Consider the following 16338-nt stretch of genomic DNA (forward strand, 5'->3'; position numbering starts at 1 on the left):
TCCACGCGTGTCCTGCAGACTAGTGCTGACTGCAGGTTCAGGAGTGGTCAGAGGAGGTCCTCGTGATGCGAAGCTAAACGTTTAATGATGGCGCTGCTGAGTGCATGAGCCACGTCAGCCCAAGAGTCTGAGTAAGAGGAAACCGCGGGGTGGAGGGAAGACTGGACAGATGGGTGCTTTCCTCGGCCCCTGGGAGCACGGCCATGTCCACGCTCAGACCTCCTGGTTTCTCCCATATTTCCATAAATAGCAAGGGAAGGATATGGGGCACCCAGGGACCTCAGGGGTATAAGCTGTGTCCTCGCGTGGCCCCAGCTGTGGCCAGTGACGTTATTCTCTTTAACCTCAGGCTTATTTTCTATAAAAACACAAAGGGACAGAAGTAGTTCAAGGGCCTGTAAAGACTTATGTAATTGTTAATAGGTCTACTTTTATGCTTTCTTATGTATTAAGAGCAAATCATGAAACAAACTCATTTCTGTTTGAAGAAATCTTTACTGCTCTCATTTTTGTGGCAAGCAGCATTGATTCTTTGCTTAGTGAGCGTTAGTGGCCTCCTGCCCAGTGCTGCTGCCTGGCGTGTCCTCGCACACACCTCTGTCCATTGGTCTCCGTTCACCTTTCCGCCTAGAATTGTAGGAGGGGCGCTGGGATCTTAGGGCTAGAAAGAAACCCTGAAGCCCACTTTTAGGGGCGACTTTTAGTCAGGGCTTCCAGAGAGACAGCCAGCCGGGTGTGCGTGTGTCTCCAGGGCGAGGCCTGCTGCAGGGGCTACAGAGTCCAAGAAGCCCCAGGACCCACAGCCTGCAAGCTAGAGTCCTGAGAGGGTGTGGCTTGAAGACTTGAGAAGCGGAGGGTGCAGATCCCACCAGGGTCTGAGAAGCTGAGACCCAGGAGCACAGGCTGCAGAAGACAGATGTCACTGGCCCATCAGCCAGACAGGTGGAGTGAACCCAGTTTTCCCCGCCTTGCTGTTTTACTCGGGCCCTGGGGGGATAGGGTGGTGCCCCCCACACCGGCGAGGATGGGTCTCCACTCAGTCCAGAGACAAACATGCATCTCGCACAGAAATAATGCAGAACCAGCCATCTGGGCACCCCGGGCATGCTCAGGTTGATGCACAAAACCAATGCCGCGCGTGGCCCTGACATCTGCGTGTTCGCATCACTCCACACACATTGCTCCGTCATCGTCTCGGTGAGTTTGTAAGCTCGTTGTGTGGTTCTGGGGCTCTTTGTCCCTGGTGATGACAGGCTCCCCACTGTCCCAGCTCAGGTATGGAAGGTGATGGCACCAGCGGCTCCTTGTTTCTCAGACACCTGAGTGGGTGCTCTGTGCGGCCAGTTTCACCTGCAGCAGCATCTGTTTCCTATGCCGATTCCATTCGGAGTATGTGCCTCCCTTTTGTTGAGGGTGAAGCCTTCTTGAAGGGAAGAACTGTGTCCTGTTCGCCTATATCTCTTGTGGTGTATCTCATGGCTGAATAAGTAGCTATAGGATACCTCGGTGGCTGAATTATAGGTTCATTGGAAGGAAAATTTTATACTTAGTTTTTCTTTTTGGGATGGAGTTTCACACTCAATGCCCAGGCTGAAGTGCAATGGCACGATCTTGGCTCATTGCAAACTCTCCCTCCCGGGTTCAAGTGATTCTCCTCCCTCAGCCTCCCAAGTAACTGGGGCTACAGGCTTCCGCCACCATGCCTGGCTAATTTTCGTATTTTCGTTAGAGAAGGGGTTTCACCATGTTGGCCAGGCTGGTCTTAAACTCTTGACCTCAGGTGATGCACCCACCTTGGCCACCCAAAGTGCTGGGATTACGGCCATGAGCCACCACACCCAAGAACTTAATACCGTTTTTTTTTTTTTAAATCATAATGGGCTTGTTAAATGCTTACGTTAATGTTTATTTTTAAAAATGTTATCTGTGACCTTTCAGCTTTTCATAGCACTTCTCGTGTGAGTATTTTAAAAAGGCCCTTTAGTCGTGGGGGAGAAGCGGTTATCCCTTTCAGCAGCGGGAGATGGAGGAACAGGCCCTGGTGGGTCTGAGCACAGGCAGTCACCCTAACTTGGTGCTTGCTTAGGTCTGTTCTCCGTTCACCGTAGCCGCATCCACTCTCATTGTCAGCTTAAAAATAAGCTTTTTCCTCTTTCTAATCAGAACAGTTAGTTTGTTAACCATCACGTTAAGGTATCGAGAAAGATGGCTTTCAGGCCTCAGATATGACACAAGTAATAAATGCAGCTGACCCTGAACAACATGGGTTTTGAGCTTTGAAGGATCACTTATGTTAATTATTTTCCAACCAAACCCTTACTGAAAAATCCTGGCTTTGTGGAGGGCCGACGTTTCCTACAAGTGGTTCCATAGGGTGGCCGCGGAGTCCTGTGGACACGTAGATTTGGGTAAACTCGGGGCGTGTTCTGGAATCCATGTCCCTGTGTATACAGAGGGACAACTGCAGCTTTTTAAAAGTTTGTGTCCTGCCTTGTCCTAAAAAGGCTCCAAGGTGGATGCAAAATTATTTCATGTTTTTGGTTTTCTTGGTGGGATATTGATGTTTATTGTTCAGTGTCTAAAACCCTGAGTGAACAGAGTTACCGCTTCAGGAACAAAGCCAGTCTGGAAACACATATTGAGATATCCACCTTTTCTTCATGGTTTCACAAAAGGCCATGATCATATTTTATTCAGTTGAACTGTAGGAAATTGCCAATATTTGCTGGTTTTGGCCTACAAAATGGCAAGTTCGTACGATATTAAAAACAAAGGCTTCCTGGATGGGGAAAATAGGAATCAGTAAGAACCTGAAGTTGTCTGTCATGGCCTCTGAGTCACAGGTAAATAAACCTGCGTGAGGGGGAGTTGGCTGTACAGTATTTTCCTTCTGTTTTGAGACTGTCAGAAAAAGGTCAGTTCCAATGTGTTGGGTCCCTTTGCCTCAGCTTTGCTGCAGAGGGGACTTGCCATTATACCTCTTGTTCCCAGTGCCCAGGAGGCTGATGCCACATAGAAGACCTGCAGGTCGGTGGATGTGAAACAGGCATCGGACACGCTGTGCACCTTGGGACGCATCTGAGAAGTGTGTGCTTGCAGCAGATCTGAGGTGAGGGCGTGTTCCATCTCCTCTCCCTTCTCTGGCTTTGCAGGCCTTTGAAGTTGGTCCTGGAAAGTAAAATTAGTTAATGCTGATTTAAGCTCCAAGTCAAAGCCAGGGGGCCGAAGAGACCCGCCCTTCACTAGGGGTGTGAAGCATTGGGTCTTCCCATCAGGAGGCAGCAGGGACTCGAGAAAGCCCCACATGCCCTCCAGTTCCCTTATGTTGAAATTTTTTGTACTCGGCCATGCTGGGTTATTTTGGGAGGTAAGTGGGGGGTTCACATGGGGGTGTGCAGTATTCTTAGGTGTCAGGTGTGACAGTTGAATTTGTAGAAGCTGTGCAGATTGGAAAGGGCCTGGCAGGGAGTGCTGTTTACAGGGAGCAGATTTAACGCGAGGTCTGTGCTCTGCCTGGGTCCGTGTCTGACCGGTGTCTCCCAGTCTGCAACAGGACGTTCACGTGACTTGGCGCCATCGTCCCACTCTGTGTAGACGTCTGAGGATCTGTGCGCGGCTGCTCTGTGAGAATGCGTTGTGATAATGAACTGAGAAACAGTGAACAAACCCTGAATTGGTTAGCACTGGTTCCACGGCCACTTCTGCCGTGGTTGGAGTCATTCATAATAAAGTGTGCTGGACTCCTATGCAGAGCTCTGAATTTCAGAGGCCCTTTAACTCGGCAGCTAACAGCTGCTTCCTTCAGAAGACATTTGAGTCCCCTTTACCTGCCAGGGTGACCCTGGGAGTTTGAAGATGAGTGAGACAAGCCCTCCCTGTCTTATGGATTTTACTGTCCAGAGGGGAGACAGATGTGGATGGTGAAGGAGGCCCTATCAGAGGTCAGCGCACGTCAGTTTTATTTCTTCAGCACTTGCTGTGTTCAGGCGGTGCCCCGGGCCATGTGCAGAGCATCTGGGGACCCTGCCCATGGCATCCCAGGCACAGCTAGCATCTGCGCCATCTTCATACTTGGCCTGAGTTTTGAGGAAGTTACCGAGGACGGCTTCTGCCTTTGCTGGAGAGAGTTGGAAGTCAGGGCAGCCCTCCACAAGATGATCGCCAACTGATTCCTCAAGAAAGAGGTGGTCCCCACATGGGCAGAGCAGGGCAGCGTGCACAGACCTGGGTGTGGGTCTGGGGTATGTGCATCTGAGTGGGGTCTGCTGGGAGACAGCAGGGGTGAGGTGTGAAGGCAGTTGGAATTGACAGGATAAATTATCACTAAGGCGATGATGGGAAAACATTAAATTGGGATTCTCTGGGGTAAACGTGGACTTAGGGTGACCCTGGCCGTGGGTGTTTTCAGGCTCTGAAGGCAGAGATTTAGGAAATTGGGGCAGAGCTGAGCCCCAGATGAGGATGAAGACCACCCTTGGGATGTTGAATGAGACAGGGGTGGAAACCCAGTGAATGTCGTGGGGTCAGTCCAGCAGGCAGGCAGCAGAGGAGACCGGTGTCCTCAAAGGGCCCCTTGGGCCTGCCTCTCAAAGTGCTGGGATTACAGGCATGAGCCACTGCTCCCTGCCGATACTTTTCAAATTTCTAAGTACTCTCTCTCATACCCAATCCCATAATTTTTTTTTAACCAGGTTTATGGCTATATTTTTTCCAAGGGAATCAGTTACCTGTTTGAATTACAAATAACACCGTGTATAAAAACCGAAACTGCCAATTTGCATAGAAGTTTCCAAATATCCAGTTGGTTTGAGCCTTGCATTGCAGTGTCACTACCTGCTCTTAAATTTCTACACCATGTATAGATAGCGAGGCAGGGACGGCTCGCACATCTTCAGGTTTCGATTCTACTAACTTGGGCTATATTTTCATTTATTTTGGCACACCTGTGGGTGTGGCAAGCAATGCCTGGGCATTTATTTTGAAGCTTGTCCAATAACAGTTGGGAAGATTTTCATATTTTTGGAATTTTTATAGTAATTGTTATAATTTACAAAGAATTTAAAATTGTGTAGTCATTATTTTGCTTTTTTCTAGATGTGCCCCGAAACAGGGCTGCTAACTATCATTCTACATCACAGGATTCAGAACAGTACCCTTTTGGAGCAGATGCCTGTAATCGAGGAATTCTGCCTAGTCAGTTCACTTTAAGTGTGTTTAAAAGGTTTTCTTTATCCTAGTTGGCACCTGTGGCTATAGTTTGTTTTCACTGCTGAGGAATATTCCATGATGGAAACCGTAATTCATCTGTTTTTCATATCGGTGGACATTTGGATTATTTTGGGAGGGTGTGTATGTCTATTCAGCCTTCATTTTTTCAGGATTTTTTTGTAGAAGATAATGTAACAGTGTAACATCCTCTGGTACGGAGCCAACACGAACCCTGATTACAGCCACACAGACTCACATACAGACTCTCAGGCCCATGCCGCCACTCCCGGCTACTTTTTGTCTTTTTAGTAGAGACGGGATTTCACCATGTTGATCAGGCTGGTCTCAAACTCCTGACCTCCTGATCTGCCTGCCTCAGCCTCCCAAAGTGCTGGGATTACAGGCGTGAGCCACTGTGCCCAGCCCATTGTAATGGGTTCTATTTTGATTAATAAAGATGTGTTGCAGCCTAGTTATACAAATTTAAAATTCATGGTCCAAAACCACAATTACTTTTGCACCAACCTAATAATTTAAAATTAAAGAGGCCTTTATATTAGAGAACCCATGGATGATAAAATCATAAAGAATATTACAATCTCCATAACCCAGAAACTTGGTAACTTAGACCAACTGGATGAATTAAAAGACACAATCTATTAATACTAAAACACAGGAGAAATAGGTAATCTATATATATTGATATCTATTAATAAAATGGAATCATTACCTAATAACCTTACAGAAAACTTATACCATAAATCTGACATTCTGTCATGTTATTCTAACTGGTGGGATTCGGGGATTTCCATTTTGATAAGAACATAGGTGAGTCGCACACACTTAATTTTGGTGCTCATTGTTCAGAAAAGCCATGTCCACTATAGCATACTGCAGAGCAATGCGTTATGGAGAATTTAGGCAAGATAATATGATTTTCAGAGTTAAAGGAAGACAACCTGATTTATGTACAGTAATTCCTCATAATATCATAGGGGATACCATATTTAAACTTTGGGGTATCCCCAGATATAATTCTTATTTGAGCCACATGAATTTCAGACACGGAGGCTTCCCAACTTTGGTGGCTTTCTATAAATGTGGAAGTTAATTCACAATCTATTTTGTGGAGGCATAAAATTCAATGAGCACTCATTTAACCTTTTATTTTAAATATTATTTTTGTAAACTTTGCATTTCCAATTAGTTGAAATTGTAAACCGGTTTCAGTTCTTATCCACTTTTTTTTTTTTTTTTTTTTTCCCTGAGACGGAGTCTTGCCCTGTCACCCAGGCTGGAGTGCAGTGGCATTGTCTCGACTCACTGCAACCTCCGCCTCCCAGGTTCAAGATATTCTCCTGTCTCAGCCTCCCAAGTAGCTGGGATTACAGGTGCCTGCCACCATGACCGGCTAATTTTTATATTTTTAGTAGAGATGGGGCTTCCCCATGTTAGTCAGGCTGGTCTTGAACCCCTGACCTTGTGATCTGCCCACCTCCGCCTCCCAAAGTGCTCGGATTACAGGCTTGAGGCACCGCACCCGGCCTCTCCACTCTTTTTAGGTGGAGGGGGGAGTAAGGGTTTCTTGGAATTAGGAGGAACTCCCATGTACCCAACCCATTTGGGTAAATTTCTTCCTTCAGAGTTTTTCACATCAGCATCACCATTGTTAAAGGCCTCCCACATGGTAATAATTGTGCTATAGGGTTTTATAAACATGAAGTCTATGTTTGGCTGAATGAACCTCCTTGCTGTGGCACAAAGGGGCCATAGGTGTTTTCACCAATTATGAAGCGGGTTCACTGTGCAATGGCTACCAACTTTTCTGAGTACAATGAGGCCAAATACATTCATAGATAAATTCCATGAAGTGAATTTATTACTTACAAATAGCAAACAAAAGACAACAGAAGTCTAGGATTCAATATGAACCACTACCACAAGATCAGGAAGGCTACCCAGAGCAGATGGATGGAGTTTTGACTATAAATGCTTCACTCGCACTACAACTGAGGGACCCCAGAAAGCAGCCCACATTGGGTTTTCTCCCAGGATGTGGTTTGCTGGACACAAGCGTTAAAGGCCATTCTGTTTCGAGCAGGGACTATAACAGAGCCTGGGCTGTTCTGACCAATGTCACTTGATTATCAGGATATTGCCTTCCCAGCATATCATACAGTGATCTTGAGAACTACCAGTAAGAAAGGGAGGAAAATGGCCCTGCACCCTTAAAACTGAAGGATCAGGATATTTGCTGTGACAAAGGCACAGACAGTAGCGACAGAGTGTTCTTGTGAGCCATCTACTAGTTCTCTTAACCGGAGCGTGGCACCAGACCGCTTTTCTATTTCCTTTCAATGGAAACTATTTCGGAATATTTTGAATTTCTACATCTATAGAGTTGTGGCACATGATCACTGGCAATGTAGACTCTCTGCATGGTTAAAGGAAAGAGTTCAGAAGCCCATCAACCCACATTGGAGGAGACCACCTAATCCTCCAGAGAGTGTCACTCCATCTTCCTGGGGTTAGCTCCACATGCAGTAAGGCCACTATAACTAAGGCCGTCAAGACTTGCAGTCCGAAGATGAGACTTTTGACATGCTGATAAGCAGCAGTGATAAGAAAAGCCCACACACTGGCCAGGAATTTTTCAATGAAAGCAGCCGAGACGCTTCTTCATATGCTTCGGTAGGGGCTAATATCAAACTATTTCTTCCCATTTTCTTTACTCAGCAGTGCCTGAACCATGAGGCACCATAGATGTACACCTCATCAGGAGGGTGTGTGGTACAGCAGCAAGGGGAGCAGCAGCACAAGAAGCAAACAAGGCCACTACTTCTGCTTACATAATAACTATTGTCTTGGAGTGTAAAATAATTAATAATGTTCACATGGCTGCCCTAAGCACGCAGAGATGGTGACCAGAGCAGATGCAGGGACTACAGAGATACAGCCTGATTCTTGCTAATTAGGACTTAAGTGTTGGCTTATGTTCTGTGCTTTTGTGTATTCATAAGCCAGGGCCTCAAAACTGCCTGCTCAGCACAGGCCAAAGGTCATGCTGGGGTGCAGTTAAACATTGATGTCTAGGAGATGAGAGCATTTTAGTATGGGAGAAGATGACAACACCTGAAGACCACAAAACACTGTGCAGGCCAAAGGGAACGCCCATCGTCAGCTCACGGTTCTGACCCAGGTGACTGCTGATGTGTTACGGAACAGTCAGCCCACAGCAGGTAGGTCAAGTTGAGCAGGTGTCCTGCATGAGGGCTGATCCATTCCATTCGTGTTGCCAATTGTTTCAATAGCATCTCATGCACCCCACTGGTGAGGAAGGAATTAGCACCCTACGTTTACTGGCACCGTTTAACACATAACATCTATTACTAAACAGATAAACCAGACATCAGTTATTAATTACATAGAGGAGAATGGTGTAAGCTCCCACAGGCTCAAACAGGGATTAACTTGAGCGCAGAGAGTGGTATAGCATTAAAAAAGTGAGGATATTCCTTTTCTTTTTTTTTTTTGACACAGAATCTCGCTCTGTCACCCTTGGTGGAGTACAGTGGTGTGATCTTGGCGCACTGCAAGCTCCGTCTCCCGGGTAAACTGTATGTATTTAGGAATTAATACCAACTCCTTATTAGCAAAAAATATCTTTACATCAAGAGTAGTTTTTCATTTAATAAATAGGTGGAATATGTATAACGGACAAGGGATAATCAAAATTTGCCAAATGAGGCTAGTAAGATAATCCCAAGAATTCACAACCATTATTCACTGGTCCATTAATCACAGGACAATACATACAAATGAAACTTACCTGGCCGGGCGCAGTGGCTCATACCTGTAATCCCAGCACTTTCGGAGGCCGAGGCGGGCAAATCATGAGGTCAGGAGTTCAAGACCAGCCTAGCCAACATGGTGAAACCCTGCCTCTACTAAAAATACAAAGAATTAGCTGGATGTAGTGGCGGGCACCTGTAGTCCCAGCTACTGGGGAGGCTGAGGCAGGAGAATCGCTTAAACCCAGGGGGCGGAGGTTGCAGTGAGCCAAGATCCCACCACTGCACTCCAGCCTGGGCAACAGAGTGAGACTCCATCTCAAAAAGAAATAATAATGAAATAAAAAAATTAAACTTACCTACATATTAGAAAAACATCCAAATTCAACCATGAATCCAGCACATTATCAAATGAATAAACAAAAATTCTACCAACAAACTGAAGAAAATATTATCTATGAAATTCAAGTACTACTGCTTAAAGAGCATTTACAGAACTCTCACCTCAAGGTTTCCCTGCAAAACAAGGTGAAATGCATACTAGAGACTCTTTATGAATGGGCCACTGATAAAAACAATATACTTGTAACTTGTGTAACATTTCCTAGACTTTTTTCAAGCACTGCACGATAATTAATTTGCATCAGGCTTTCCAAATTAGAAAAGCTTCACTTATAGAACTTCTTTCCAGTGGGAGTTTTCACACAACTTTTCAAGTAAATGTTAAAACTGAAAATATTCTTGCAGTTTCTAAACTGTTAGTTTTAATCCTGTGTACGTTCTTGTATTTACAAGGTCCAGCCAGCTACAGTGTGCATTTTCACATGTCCTTGAGTGGGTATGAGAGAAATGAAACACTCAAACATTCTGGACATTCATAGGGTTTTTCTCAGGAATGAGCTGATGTCTTCAAATGGAACTAATACAACCGAAGGCCTTACCACAAATTTAAATTCAAAAGCCTTTTCTCCACTCTGAGCCCTCCCACATCTTCAGGAAAATCTGAAGGCTTGACCACATTTCCTACATTCTTAAGGTTTCTCTGCAGTGTGAGCTCTTTCATGTTTATGAGGGAATGGGAAAGAGTAAATGTTTTACCACATTCCTTATATTCAAGGGTCTTTATTTTTGAGATGGAGTCTCACTCTGTCGCCAGGCTGGAGTGCAGTGGCACAATCTCGGCTCCCTGCAACCTCCGCCTCCTGGGTTCAAGTGATTGTCCTGCCTCAGCCTCCTGAGTAGCTGGGATTACAAGCATATGCTACCACACCCAGCTATTTTTGTATTTTTAGTAGAGACGAGGTTTCACCATGTTGGCCAGGATGGTCTCCATCTCCTGACCTCGTGATCCGCATGCACAGGGGTTCCCCCAACCCCCCGTGGCCGTTTATGTCCTTGAAAAAGAACTAAGACAACTGAAATGTGCCACCATGCCCAGTTAATTATTTTCTTTGTTTTTGTTTTGAGATGGAGTCTGCCTCTGTCGCCCAAGCTGGAGCGCAGTGGTGCGATCTCGGCTCACTGCAAGCTCCGCCTCCCAAGTTCATGCCATTCTCCTGCATCAGCCTCCCAAGTAGCTGGCGTGAGCCACCGGGCCCGGCATTATTTTATTTTTTGCAGAGACAGGGTTTCACCACGATGCCCAGGTGGTTTCACATTGTTTTAATCCAGGCTGGTTATGAACTCCTGGGCTCAAGCAATACACACACCTTGGCCTCCCAAAGTGCTGGGATTATAGGCTGAGTCACTACACCCAACCTCTATATCATGACTTCTTTAGTGGCGAGTATCGTAAGTGGAACAAGTGTAGGCTTTACCGCATGTCTTACATTCATAGGGTTTTTCTCCAGTATGAATTCTTTCGTGGAGGTGAAGGGAACTGAGGTGACGGAAGGCTTGGTCACATTGTTTACATTCATAGGGTTTCTCTCCAGTATGAGTACTTCTATGGTTACAAAGGGAACTCAAACGACTAAAGGCTTTGCCACATTGTTTACATTCATAGGGTCTCTCTCCAGTATGAATGCTTCCATGGTCATGAAGGGAAGTGGAACAGCTGAAGGCTCTATCACATTTGGTACATCTTTCTCCAGTATGAGTCCTTTCATGCATCTTAAAAGAACAAGAAAATCTGTTTTCCCACATTCCTTACATTCGTAGGGTTTCTCTCCAGTGTGAGTTTGTCCATGTATTAGACAACCGGAAACAGTGAATGCTTTACCACATTGTTTACATTTATAGGATTTTTTTTTTTTTTTTTTGAGACGGAGTCTCACGCTGTTGCCCAGGCTGGAGTGCAGTGGCGCGATCTCGGCTCACTGCAAGCTCCGCCTCCCGGGGTCCCACCATTCTCCTGCCTCAGCCTCCTGAGTAGCTGGGACTACAGGCACCCGCCACCGCGCCCGGCTAATTTTTTGTATTTTTAGTAGAGACGGGGTTTCACTGTGGTCTCGATCTCCTGACCTTGTGATCCGCCCGCCTCGGCCTCCCAAAGTGCTGGGATTACAGGCTTGAGCCACCGTGCCAGGCCCATTTATAGGATTTTTCTCCTGTGTGAGTTCTCTGATGTCTTTCAACTGACTTGAGAAAATGAAAAGCTTTCCCACATATCGTACATTTATAACTGGATTTCCATTGTGCATTATCCTGTGTCTTCTAACACCCGGAACAGAAACGAAGAGTTTCCCACACTGTTCACATTTATATTGCTTCTCTCCATACGGTTTGTATCCTGAGTGAGCTAGGATGTGTCTGTTAAGGAGGGAATGATGTACAAAGACTTTTCCACAAATACTGCATTCACATTGTTTTAATCCAGTAGAAATGTTCTCATTCAGATCAAGATTTGGAATGAGGCTGACAACTTGTCCATACTACCTTCTTTGCTTTCACGCAGTCTCTGTACCATATGATTTCTGTAAAAAAAAAAAAGACAAGTACATTATTGGTTGGTTTAATAACTTTCTACTCATTCATAAGTCTTCGACTTACACTGCTACCAATACCAGGGAAAATGCATTTTTGTTTTGTTTTTGTTTTTGTGCCATGACTGAATTACTTGAAAGTAAATGGGCTACTACTGAAAACACAGCTACCACCTGCATGGCTATGACCAAAATAGTAACATTCATATACACAATTTTGTAGTACTATTTTCAAGTAAACTGTTTTCCAAACACTGACTGCTACACTGACGTAAGTTACATTTTGGGTGAAATTTTTCTAAAAGGAAATGAATTTCAAGTGACTCTTATTTGCTTTGGTTGCTTGTTTTTAAATTCATGACATGCTAAGATTCCTTCAGAGGACTTTATTTCCTCTTCTCAGTGCAAATTATCTTGTATCTTTCCCATGTTTTTTGAAGTGATCTTCAATATTCTGGTCTTTCCGTTTTTTCCTAAAATGCAGATGCACAAAATTATCATGAATTATTTCAAAGTATAGAAACATTACTAGATTTCATGTTCATTGTACACAGTGCCCATGCCTGATTTATTCACCAAATCATTCACTTGCCCCATTCCCGATCACAAATAGCACTGATGATAGGGAAATACTTCTGTAATTAAGTGAAATGTGTTGTCATTCTCACCTACAGAAGCCAGGTTCCTGTAGGTTTCCTGCATCACTTCTCTGTAGAGATTCTTCTAAGAATCTAGCAAAGGCCATTCCTGCTGGGTAAAGTTCACAGCCACATCCTCAAAAGCCATGGAGTCCTAGAACATTCCACACATGTGGATAGAAGGAAGAGTGAGACTAAGAGCACTGGGAATCTATACTCAATCCATAAGCTGTTTACATGATTCTCAAATTTCCAAGCACTTATTTTATGACTTGATTTTCACAACTCTTACTCTGTTCACACATACTCCCTCCCACACAGCAGTACTAATGCTAGAATTAAACTATTCAAAAAGGCAATAGCAAAGTAGAAACACCCATCTCATTAGAGAATCCAGGGAGTAAGATGTGTTGCTAGGAGCTACCTTTTAACTTCACTTTGTACATTTCTAGTATCTGTCATACTAAAGTCCTACCTGATGTGCATAAGTGAGTTAATATTATCGGTCCTGAGACTACTTATTCTTAAAAATGCCTGCCCACAAAGTTCAATCTTTGTATTAGGAAGTTACATTTTGGAAGGGATTCCACCAATCCAAGTAATAAGAATGACTCACTGCATCTAAATGGCTTATGCAATATATTTGCCCAAACTTCTTCTGCTGAAGGCCTATTATTTTGTGTCACTGCAGTGGTGCTTAGGGAACCGGAAACAAAAACAGAGTCTGAACACTAAGTGTTCAATGAGTTTCCCTGGTAGACAATATTTTACATGTGCTGTCACTTGTTAACAGGGAAGGTGAGCCCATTCCATGTGATTACACCAAGAGAATAGGCTTATTAAATTTAATTGAGTAGCAAAACAATAACTGATATTTAACAATACTAATACAACAATTTTTCAAATTTCTATTGCACAATGTCAAGGCAGAAAAGGAAATACCACACATGTTTTTAAAAATGACATGAATGTCACCACTTCCAGATGCCATTCCTATGAAAACACAAATTCCCAATCAGGTGGTTTTAGGCAAGAAAAACTACTCTTTCATACATAGTAAAAATGACAACTCTGTAATGATTTTTAGTCATCTAAAAGAGTGATGGCTTGTCTAACTTCTAAGATTTTCAAACAAAAATATTCAGGACAGCACAGTGTTAGCAGAGAGATGAGCAAGCAGACCAAGGGGAAAAGTCTTAATGACCCAGCATTTATATGGAAAGTTGAGGAATGATAGAGTAGGCACTGTAGAATAGAAAAAGAAATTACATGCACTTTAAAATATGAGGCAAACCAGGCTGGCATCTACTTGGGAAAATGCATTCTTCTCCATTCCATGAACAATAATCTTATATATTCAAATACAAAAGATAAAACTAGAACACTTTCAGAAGTCACAGGAAGATTTTTTTTTTACGAAGGATTAGGCAGAATTTTTTTTATGTAACAAAGTGATAAAGGAACAAATATATTAAAATTTAGGGAATAGGCCGGGCGCGGTGGCTCAAGCCTGTAATCCCAGCACTTTGGGAGGCCGAGACCATCCTGGCTAACCCGGTGAAACCCCGTCTCTAGTAAAAAACACAAAAAAATAGCCGGGCGAGGTGGCGGGTGCCTGTAGTCCCAGCTACTCGGGAGGCTGAGGCAGGAGAATGGCGTAAACCCGGGAGGCGGAGCTTGCAGTGAGCCGAGATCCGGCCACTGCACTCCAGTCTCGGCGACAGAGCAAGACTCCGTCTCCAAAAAAAAAAAAAATTTAGGGAATAAAAAAAATAGAGTGGGCCAGGCGTGGTGGCTCACGCCTGTAATCCCAGCACCTTGGGAGGCTGAGGCGGGGGATCACCTGAGGTCAGGAGGTTGAGACCAGCCTGGCCAACCTGGCAAAAATCCCATCTTTTTGTTTGAGTCGGAGTCTCACATTGTCCCTTGGGCTGGGGTGCAGTGGCAAGATCTTGGCTCATTGCAACCTCCACCTCCCAGGTTCAAGCAATTCTCTTGCCTCAGCCTCCCAAGTAGCTGGGATTACAGGTGCCTGCCACCACGCTCAGCTAAGTTTTGTGTATTTTTTAGTAGAGACAGGGTTTCACCATGTGGGCCAGGCTGCTCTGGAATCCTGACCTCATGATCCGACCACCTTGGCCTCCCAAAGGGCTGGGATTACAGGCATAAGCCACCGTGCCAGGCCTAAAACCCTGTGTTTACTAAAAATATGAAAATTAGCTGGGTGTGCTGGTGGGCACCTATAATCTCAGTTACTCGGGAGGCTGACACAGGAGAATCACTTGAACTCGGGAGGCGGAGGTTGCAGTAAGCAGAGATGGCGCCACTGCACTCCAGCCGGGCTACAGAGCAAGACAGCATCTCCAAAAAATAAACAACACTCAGACACCCAGATAAGAGGATACACGTGTGTCCACTGTCATAAATTCCTCACCAAGCTACAAGAGGGGAACTGACATTTTGGTGAATCTTTATAAATCATCAATTTATCACACTTTTATTTCACCAGTAGCATTTACAAAGCTAAGTCCTACAATTCCATTTGAAATTACCCTTAAAAAGAACAGACCTTTAAAACTTACTACACTCACTCCGGGGAAGAAATAAATACGAATTTTTAGCAAATGAAATACATCATTTTACCTTACCTCTTTGGAAATAGTATTTTTATCTTTCAAGCTGTACTGACAAAATGTATCTTACAGTCAGTGAAAACCTGAAACTCAAATAGCGGACAAGCCTTTTCAAGGTAACAAACTCAGGGAGAGGCAGTGCTGACTCCAACGCAGACCTTTCTAAGTGTCACGGCAGGCCATTCCATCCCTCAGGACACCCATCTTGTTCAGTAAAGTACTCAATGACCACCTAGGAGGCACTGGCACTGCTCTTTGTCCTCCTGTGTGCCTTAAGTGCATTTTAATATTCAGGTTCTTGCACATCCTCTCTGGGGTGGGTTTTCCTTGTCCTTTGGGAGGGTTTTTCTCTCTTCACAAGTCTGAGACAAGCTAGAGAGCAGAAATCATTTCTGCCTTTTCCTCTCAATATCAGCATCCAATTGGCAAACCATCAATGTGTCTTCGAGGAATAAAAACTCAGCCTGGAGGAATAATTTTAATGACCTAACATTGTAGGTCATGACATTACATTGTATTGTCCATTAATTTTAATGTCCTAAAATTTTAATGACCCTAAGGGGTCACCATTTTAGATGAAACTATACCAGGAGATTCCTCTAAGGCCAAGAGCATCCAGCTGCTCCCCTGAGAGACTCTACCCCCTACCTCAGGCTGTCCTTGGAGATGAGATGACCCCGGGGCTGATACTCACTAGACGCTCCAATACACATGGCCACTGTGGGTATCCTGGGTCATCCCCAGACAGTTCTAAAATGCCAGGACTAGGAAAAGACAGGAGAGTGGCTGAGAACACAACACCCTGTCAAGTTTTCACGGGGGGACCTCAACCTAAAGACATTTTGGTAATATGTACACTTAGGAAAGATGAAAAGGGAGGCACAAAGATTTTTTTTACAGTAGAGTGTCATGATTTATTCTCCGCTTTCCTCTCATGTAAAATGTTTGGAAACAAAAATATTTTGGCCAAGGTGCCTCACGCCTCTAATCCCGGCGCTTTAGGAGGCCGAGGAGTGTGATCAGTTAAGGTCAGGAGTTCGAAACCAACCTAACCAACATGGCGAAACCCTGTCTCTACTAAACATACAAAAATTAGCTGGACGTGGTGGCGCCTATAAGCCCAGCTACTTGGGAGGCTGAGGCA

General features: G+C 44.6%; 1 protein-coding gene and 1 long non-coding RNA gene across 6 annotated transcripts in view; one reads left to right on the plus strand and one right to left on the minus strand.

The window, feature by feature from the left end:
• LOC112425993 (endoplasmic reticulum membrane-associated RNA degradation protein-like) overlaps positions 1-16338 on the plus strand; it is an 82466-nt gene that overhangs the window by 41028 nt on the left and 25100 nt on the right. The window lies entirely within an intron of this gene.
• The window catches only part of LOC112425994 (uncharacterized), a 42160-nt gene continuing 28937 nt past the window's right edge, over positions 3116-16338 (minus strand). Inside the window, exons 2-4 of one of the 2 annotated variants that reach the window (XR_011618506.1) lie at positions 12592-12715; positions 3531-11914; positions 3116-3168 (exon numbers count right to left, since the gene is read on the minus strand). This is a non-coding gene — a long non-coding RNA (uncharacterized lncRNA). Of the gene's footprint in view, positions 3169-3530; positions 11915-12591; positions 12716-16338 lie in introns of those variants that run through there. The other variant, XR_011618507.1, reaches the window with a different exon arrangement.

This window comes from Macaca nemestrina, chromosome Y (assembly GCF_043159975.1).
Source record: "Macaca nemestrina isolate mMacNem1 chromosome Y, mMacNem.hap1, whole genome shotgun sequence".
Lineage (NCBI taxonomy): Eukaryota > Metazoa > Chordata > Mammalia > Primates > Cercopithecidae > Macaca > Macaca nemestrina.